Raw genomic sequence first — 9033 nt, 5'->3', positions numbered from 1 at the left:
TTTTCCATTTTCCCTTTTTTAAGCACCTACAGCTCGGGATTTCATAATGTCACAAAATTATGTTAAGATCCTATTATCAGTTATTCCCATTTATTCACTGTCCTTTGCTTCAAGTACCATTAAGTTTAATCTAAAACAAAGCTAAAATACTTTGCTTACTTGTCCAAAGGGTACTACGTACACGTCAGCTGCTGTATAAATAGCTGTGATCACAACAGCAATAACAAACTTAATTCACAAAAGATCTAGAATCTGCTATTTCTCACTATGTGTGCTGTCTTACTTTAAGTTAATCACCTTAGCGTCTTTTTCTGTGTGCCAAAAGTCACTGTAGGATTTGACAACTAAACTTAAAGAAATCACAGTACTTACCTCCATTAACTTAAATTGCAGTTCCAAAAAGAAGAAAGTGCAAAAAGATTCTATGTTAAGTGACTTGTCAAACCTTAGCCATTTCAATACACTAATTTAATGTCTTTCTTCTCTTTTATACATAATGTACATCAGTTCAAACTGTACATACAAATGACCTAGTCATATGTAGTATATTGTCAAGGTAGGGCTTTGTTTGGAGACGATGGTAAACTCTCCCAGGCTGCATTCATGTCTACAGAAACTACTGGTACTCCAAGACTGGGCCCAGAGCACCTGCAAATGCAAGAAGCAAAAGGAATAATAATTAAATATTTTACAAATGTAATATTAGTGATGAAAGATAGCTTTATAGACAGAAAAATATGGATTGTTCTTTCTAAGGTTGTGGTGTGTATAATTTGCTGTCATAGACATGCTAACATCTACTGAAAGACTTAATTAACTATGACTTAATAAGCTTAGGAAACACACAGCCCCTTTTATGTAAATAGTGTATATATTAAAAAGCACTTTGTTTTCAAGAGCTTGGAACTCAAAGATTTGTTTCTTTTAAAATCACTGCGGCTATGGGAGTTACATATATACATATATATACGTGTACACATCCCTCTGTGGGTTGTATTTAGGAGAGATTCGTGTAAAACTGAAGAAAAAAATCCATAACTTTGGTTAAGACCCATTTTCAGCTGTTTCCTCAAAGAGGAGACAGGGAATAATATAGATGAGCTAAACAAGCCTGCTGTTTTAAACAGTCAAATATAATTTAGTCACTCAGAGTAACACCATTTCCTAAAGAGAACTGCCTGATTACCTGAGATTGCCCCATGCTCAGTCCCCAAATCCTTGCCTGACAATCACTCTGGAAAATGACATTCACCATTACTACAGACTAGTAAAAAATATATCTAAATAACTGGTTGAGAACAGAAATTAATAGTATGAACTAAGCATTAGAAGCAGAACAAGACTTGATTTTCCAGAACATAAATTCTAAACACCAAAGAGCAGAAGTTACAGAGAGAGATGCGTCCCACTCCACTCTTGCTGCACAAGAGACACACATTGCACAACCAGCTGAGAGACTATCAATGAACCCATAGCAGCTGTCTGCACTTATGACTACAGTGGAGCTAAATGATTTAATTATTTCTAACTGAGCCTGATGAGACAGTATATTTGTCTGCTTATAGAATACATACGATAAGCTAATATAGAGCTGTATTTTTTCTTAAAAATAAGATATTCTTAAATATAAAACACATGCTAGTAACCCTAATGGCTGGAATAACCTGCAGCAGCTGGTTACAGGAGATGCCCAGCATCTTCATACCTTACTGTATTCAGAATACTAGCTCTCCCATCCTGCTGTACTTTCTGTTCCAGCAACTGGAGGGGAGTTTTGTTAAGATCACTGTTTATACTACTATGAATCTTTCTGTCAATACCAGCTTGGCACTAGCAGGCAGATTTTTAAAAAGCTGCCTTTGGATTGGCTTCACCCTTTTATTTCCCTACTCTTATTTATATCAGTTAAGAAACTGGAACTGTTAAAGTAGAAAGTGGCTACAGTTATTGAACATATGAATACAGGAATTTATGAAAATTTTAAAAATACACATATAAAGTACATAATTGTATCGACATCATGGGCTGAACATGACATTATGTTAGTCTGGAATGTTAGGGTAAGATAAAGACAGGCTAATCCCTAAAACAAAGTGCCTTCAGCTCAGAAAAAAGCTAGAGGCTTCCTAGCAGGCTAACGAACATCAGCATTACCTTCATATTTGCAAACTTTGTGTCTTATTAGTAGCAGAATACTGATAGCATGGAAATATACGTACAGAAGTATCTACTGTCAATCATAATAGTATACCTTAATCAGTCTTGGAAAACTAATATATATGCTGCCTTTGGAAGTACTACATACCTATCCGCACTACACAGAAGCTGACAGCCTTTTTCTTATTTAACTGACCATGTACAACTGAAAAAACCTCACTGAGTTTTGAAGCTTTGGTTCTTCGTGACATGCACAATAACCAAAGCAGAACAAAACGAAAGCACCAAAAGAAAAATCCCAGACTCTGACTTGGGCTTTTCCATGCCTGCCTGATGAGTTTGGTTTATCTCATATACGATAGTCTATGAGACAGTGCAAAGACCCTGCACAGGGGCCTGCTGGCTTCCTCGGTCACTTGCTCCTCAAATGATACACCTGGGGTGAGCCAGGACTTGCGTCCCTGCTCGCAGGGCCCCTGCCTGCTGCTGCTGCTGCTGCTGCTACCGCCGCCTCTCCGAAGGAACAGCATGCTTGGTTGCTAGAACGTTTGTTCAGCAGCGCTGTAATGCAACACCCAACGTTTGTTTGGACAAGGTGTAAGTATTTGCTCAAGAATTCACCGTGAGAACATGACATAAGCCATGACAGAGCTACCTACAGCAGGTGACCTACAGTTTTGTTTGCTTCCTTAGTCACAGCCTTGAGTTTCTTCTTTTTTTAGAAGCCACCTCCCCTATTAACCATTCAGGTCATTCAGTGCACGTTAGTTTTCTTTTGCTTTGTTTCTGAACTGTTCCTCATCGGCCTTTGGATAAAAGTTTGCTGGTGCTTTTATTTTATTATATTTTGACTTAAATTCTTGAGAACAATGAAACAGAAACACTGTTTGACAATGGAAAATCTTCAATTTTCTTTTTATTTCTCTGCAATAAGTTAAATTTTCCCATAGGTGAAAGATTCTGGAAAACTGTACAAACAAACTGAAGAAACTTGGTTTCAGTGACTTACCCCAGTCATGAATGAAAATTTGTGGCAAAGATCTGAATCCAGATGCCACTGCTCACAAATCTACAATTTCCCTACCTACATATGCATGTGAGCCCAGGTGGTCAAAATCTCTGCTGAAAAAGGAGAGCAAGAAGACTTTTTCATTACAGAAAACTTGTTCAATTAACATCTGTCAAATTTAGTGTGTGGATCAGACCTAAAGAGATGGCACATATTTATGTGTTCTTTTGTAACAATAAAAGCAATTTTTTTTTTTCATTCTGGGTTTACAGTCGTGTATACATTTAGCTGGGTACTGAATGTAGGAGTACTTAAAGTACCTGGAGAAAATCCACAGCTACCATGTCAAGGTGAACTCAAAAATGAAAACAAAAATACAAAAGGGAGAGGGCACCTTGAGAGGAAATCACTTACAAGAGATAAGTATGAGAGAATTTTCCTTAATGGAAATGTTTCATTTACTGAAAAAAGCCAGTTAAAAAAATTTATAAGTCATATTTTATCAAGGATTATTAACTAGAATTTGCAATAGTCCCAAATTTATAATGGCTATGATTTTATGTAAGAATATTTAAAGAACTTAAATATTTATATGTTCAGGAGATTTTTCTTTTTCTTTTTTTTTAGAATACATTACATGGAACAAAACAAGTATAGTAACATCTGTTGTTGTTTCATATAATGCAGTTACTTAGCCATTACATGTTATCATTGTCTTGATTTACAATATACAACAAAAATAAAAGACTTTGCAAAGCCTTTTTGTAGTGCAAGTGGTTTAGTAAATTAAAACAGTCTTTCTATGTTCCAGGTAAAATGGAACACTATGGAATATTATCCTCCTTAATGCAGAAGCTGAACACATGGACAAGCCTAGACTGAATTCAATTTCCAATAATATTGAGATTCACATATGAAGAAAAACAGGGCATATCTAAAAGATGACATACCTAAAAAAACTTAAATGTACTGAAACAAAGAGGTACATTACATATCACAGTGCACGTGACAAATTTCTAGGAAGAACATGAAAATTAAGTTCTTTTCCATCTCCACTCCAGACAGACACACATTTCTTTGTAACCGTGATCTGCATAATTATCAATACAGAGAAATTTGTTCCAAACATCATCTTTCCACCACATAACTCATTAGAGACAAAGGAAATCTTTGCAATGTATGACTTCAGAAATGGGTTTAATAGCCTATAAAAGTTTACGTTTATTTGCTCCAAAACTGAGCAGATTCTTCCTACTTAAAAATTTCCTAAAAATGAAAATATCCACACCAGTTCTCAGTGGTAACCTGTTATTTACAACAATGACTGTGTAACATTAACAGGAGTTATTGTTTGAACAAATACAATATTCATAGACGTTTATTCTACCAAAACTTATAACTCAATTAGAATTAGGTGTGTATTGCCAAATTAAAATTTAGATCTGAACGTTTGTGAACATTAAGTTATTTAGATTCTAAATAACTACCTGATTGAAACATAAAAAAGTCATTAGAAGTTTTCCATATCTATCAGTGGTTACTAAGGTGTTTCTTAGAGTTTTCATTTGTTATTTCCCACCAGAAGAGACTTCTTCCCCTTCTGCTTACTGATCTTAATCCAGATATTGTAATGTACTTACTTACAAAACAATTCATTCCTTGCAAGCTGGTGGAATCGGTGGCAGACTTGAGCAACCTGCGAAAGTTCCTTATGGGACAGCAGTGAGAAGATGCATAGCCACACCTCATCAGGCACAAGAAGCCACACTGAGAAGTCACTTTTGCCTTTATTGCTCTTAAAGTAGATTAAAGCTGCATGTAATTGCAAGGAATGACAAAAAAATACAGTACAGTCTCTGACAATCAATTCTTGTCCAAGCAAATAAGCATGCAAAGTCAGATACTGAAGAGGGGAGCATTTTCTTTTGTTCTTCAGATCCATTTTAATGCCATCAGACTTTACTGAATAAGAAACATGGTCTAAAGCATGAACCAGAGACTCTTGGAAGTAAGATCATTAGTCTCTACTTTAAAAACTGCTCACCACACCCTGGAAGACAGCTATTTAGTAAAAATAAGCTAGAGAATGGGTTTGCAAATGAAGACCATGCTGTTATCATTTTCAAGTCAAATTTGATGCTCACACCTCTGCAATCCCAAAGTGAGAACCTTTAGGATAGACCCCCCCAAAAAAATCTAAAGGCTGATTTGTGGCTTTCAAAAATTAAGATCATATATAGTATTTTGAACACATAGCTAAGCATAGATGTACATATTTACCCAATACATTGTTCTCTCAGTAGTCTGAACTGTTGTATTGGGTTTGTGTGGCAAGGTTTTGGTAGCAGGGGGGGACTGCAGGGGTTGCTTCTGTGAGAAGCTGCTAGAAGATTCCCTATGTCCGACAGAGCCAATGCCAGCCGGCTCCAAGACAGACCCGCCGCTGGCCAAGGCCGAGCCCATCAGCAACAGTGGTAGCACCTCTGGGATAACATATTTAAGAAGGGGAAAAAGTTACTGTGCAGCAGCAATTGCAGCCTGAGAGAGGAGTGAGAAGATGTGAGAGAAACAACTCCGCAGACACCAAGGTCAGTGAAGAAGGAGGGGGAGGAGGTGCTCCAGGCACCAGAGCAGAAATTCCCCTGCAGCCTGTGGTGAAGCCCACGGTGAGGCAGGCTGTCCCCCTGCAGCCCATGGAGGTCCACGGTGGAGCAGATATCCACCTGCAGCCCGTGGAGGACCCCACGCCGGAGCAGGTGGATGCCCGAAGGGGGCTGTGACCCCATGGAGAACCCGCGCTGGAGCAGGCTTCTGGCAGGACCTGTGGACCCGTGGAGAGAGGAGCCCACGCTGAAGCAGGTTTGCTGGCAGGACTTGTGACCCCGTGGGGGACCCATGCTGGAGCAGTCTATTCCTGAAGGACTGCACCCCATGGGAGGGACCCACGCTGGAGCAGTTCATGAAGAACTGCAGCCTGTGGGAAGGATTCACTTTGGACAAGTTCATGGAGAACTGTCTCCCATGGGAGGGACCCCACGCTGGAGAAGGGGAAGGCTGTGAGGAGTCCTCCCCCTGGGGAGGAAGGAGCAACAGAAACAACATGTGATGAACTGACCGCAACCCCCACTCCCTGTCCCACTGTGCCACCGGGTGGGGAGGAGGTAGAGAATTTGGGAGTAAACTTAAGCCCAGAAAGAAGGGAGGGGTGGGGGGACGGTGTTTTAAGACTTGGTTTTATTTCTCATTATCCTACTCTGATTTGACTGGTAATAAATTAAATTAATTTTCCCCAAGTCGAGTCTGTTTTGCCTGTGACGGTAACTGCTGAGTGATCTCCCTGTCCTTATCTCGACCCATGGGCCTTTCATTATATTTTCTCTCCTCCTGTCCTGCTGAGGAGTGGCAGTGATAGAGCAGCTTTGGTGGGCACCTGGCATCCAGACAGGGTCAACCCATGACAACTGTATTTTCGGAAGCTGGACTGTATTTGGAGTTGGACCTTAGAAGAAAGCAAAATCAGTTTGAAATCCTGGAGTTATGAGAAATTTTCTTTGCTTTTTTAGTAAGGAAAGATTTAAAAAAAAGTGAAAGTAATAACTACATAAAGCAGAGGTCAAGCTGCATTGGCATACTCTACCAGAACTTTAAATAAGTACATTGGCACCACAGGGCAAACAAGATCAATATCAAATTTCTAAATTTTCCATGAGGAATTCAGCACTTCCATTTTAACCACTATACAACTGGCCAGACTATAATTTCTAAGAACTTCCAATGCAAAAGGTCAAAAAGCCCTATGGTGTTAGAGGATCTATTCTACATTTTAGTTCAGACTTTCAAAGGTCTTTAGGCCTCCAAATTACTGGCAAAGGCAAGTGGAGGCAAAATTTTGTGCCAGGATCGTTTGTGTTTGTACTTATTTGGGCACAATTGCTGTCTTATAGATGTCTGAGCATGCAGAGGAACATTTTCTACAAAACCAGCTCTAACAACTACTAAGACACTACTTTATAGGGAATCATCCTAGAGTAGGAGGCAGACAGATTACATGATTTTAATATGTCTTTCCCATTTCAAAGAAATCAGACCTCACCAAATTAACCATGTGTTTGCCAGTCTTTCATTCAATTAGTGTTTTATATCAGTCACTGGTATTATGTGATTACACATTAATTTCTGCCACTGCAATTGCTACATGGTCAACAGTTAATAGCAGATGAATTATTGTAGCATGAAGCAAATTAGGCTTTTACACACCATTGCGAAATACTGACACTGCTTTCTAGAACTAACTCAACACTGCTCAAGTTCAGCAGCATGGTGGATTGGCGAAGACCGCTGGCTTAGCATTGGCCTGACAAGTTCCACTCCGTTGCTCCACTTATATATGAAGCTAAATAGCCGGGCAGAGTAGAGAATTGAGGGTCCAGTAATTTTGGACATAGTAAACTGGTACTTAAAAGGCTGTGAACACAGCAAGTGAGAACATGGAATGCCACACTATCTGCGCTTCACTTCAACTTCTGCGCTTCAGTTGACAGCTGATGTGCTAACAGGATTACTATGCGTGAAAATCTCCCTACTACTTCTGTTGAAGTGATTCTTTGCGGAACACTAGAAGTGCATTTCCAACAAAACCTGAAAGACTCATAAACTTAAAAAAAAAAAAAATTAAATTCTCTTTAGCATACTGAGTCTACAGTACCTGTGACTATAGGGCAACCGTATTTTATCCAGGTATCTTTTGCAATGATGCAAAGCTGCATGTGATCCCATGTGCATTCACAGAGTCTTTTTGGAAAGCAAAATAGTTAGCATGCTGAGCTATCCATGCTAACATTATCATGTGACTGCTGGAAGTAGAATCACTGACTGTGGATGGAAGAGAACAGTGTCATAAACTCAGATGGACTGTAATTGCTAGTATTCATTGTAAAACAATATTAAAAGTAAAAATGTCTACACTATTTCCAATTATAGACACAAGCTATATAAGTAATTACAATCAACCAGTACAATAACAGAGATATATATATATTTATGTCTACACTATATATATCATTTTCATGTAGTTTACAGATTCTAAAACTTAATACACCACTTATTGTCTGCACTACTTCATATAAGATCTTAAGATACAAAAGCTAGACATGACTTGATTATCTCTTCAAAGAACTTGGCATATCAGTAGTATCCCATTGAAATCTTACAGTCCTGTTAATATCACTTCAGCCACTAATCCAAAAATAGCTTCAAACTGTTTCTGAGAGAGATTATTTGATTATGCTTTTATGCCACCTCCTGTAAGCTTCTTAAACTTGACTGTAAAAGATGGAGCAGCTTCAACTGCTCAATGCTCAGCTGCTCAGCACATCACTGAATGAATTCATGACACCAGATCTGAGCAGAAGTTAAAACAAGCAAGGGAAAGCAGTGGATGTAGCAAGCACAGAAATTAGGTGATACTTATATAAAGACTTTTATTTACGTTCATTTACAGTCTTCTGAAGAGCTACTACTCTGTTTTCAGCAGGCAGTTTCTGTTGTACTTTCTCAGACACGGTAAATTTCCAGGAAGGAAGTATTTTCCCTTGTCTGGAATTGACCCAACCTACAGAAAAAATGTTTTCATAACATAATAAAAGAAGTTAATTACTTAATCAGCAAATCCATATTTTTTTAGTATTCTCAGTTTCTCAGGATGTGATAAGTAATGGAACATAGAACAAAATTATTTCAAAGACTGGAAAGAATCCATGCCGCAACTCAACTCAGTCTTTACGCATAACCTATCTGTAGTAATCCAGTAGTTCTATGGTGATGAACCATAATGATTCAGTCTTCACATCAGACCTCTTCACTCAGTC

Source organism: Gymnogyps californianus, chromosome Z (genome assembly GCF_018139145.2).
Source record: "Gymnogyps californianus isolate 813 chromosome Z, ASM1813914v2, whole genome shotgun sequence".
Classification (NCBI taxonomy): domain Eukaryota; kingdom Metazoa; phylum Chordata; class Aves; order Accipitriformes; family Cathartidae; genus Gymnogyps; species Gymnogyps californianus.
The sequence above is the reverse complement of the archived record's forward strand: the minus strand, read 5'-3'. Positions refer to the sequence as shown.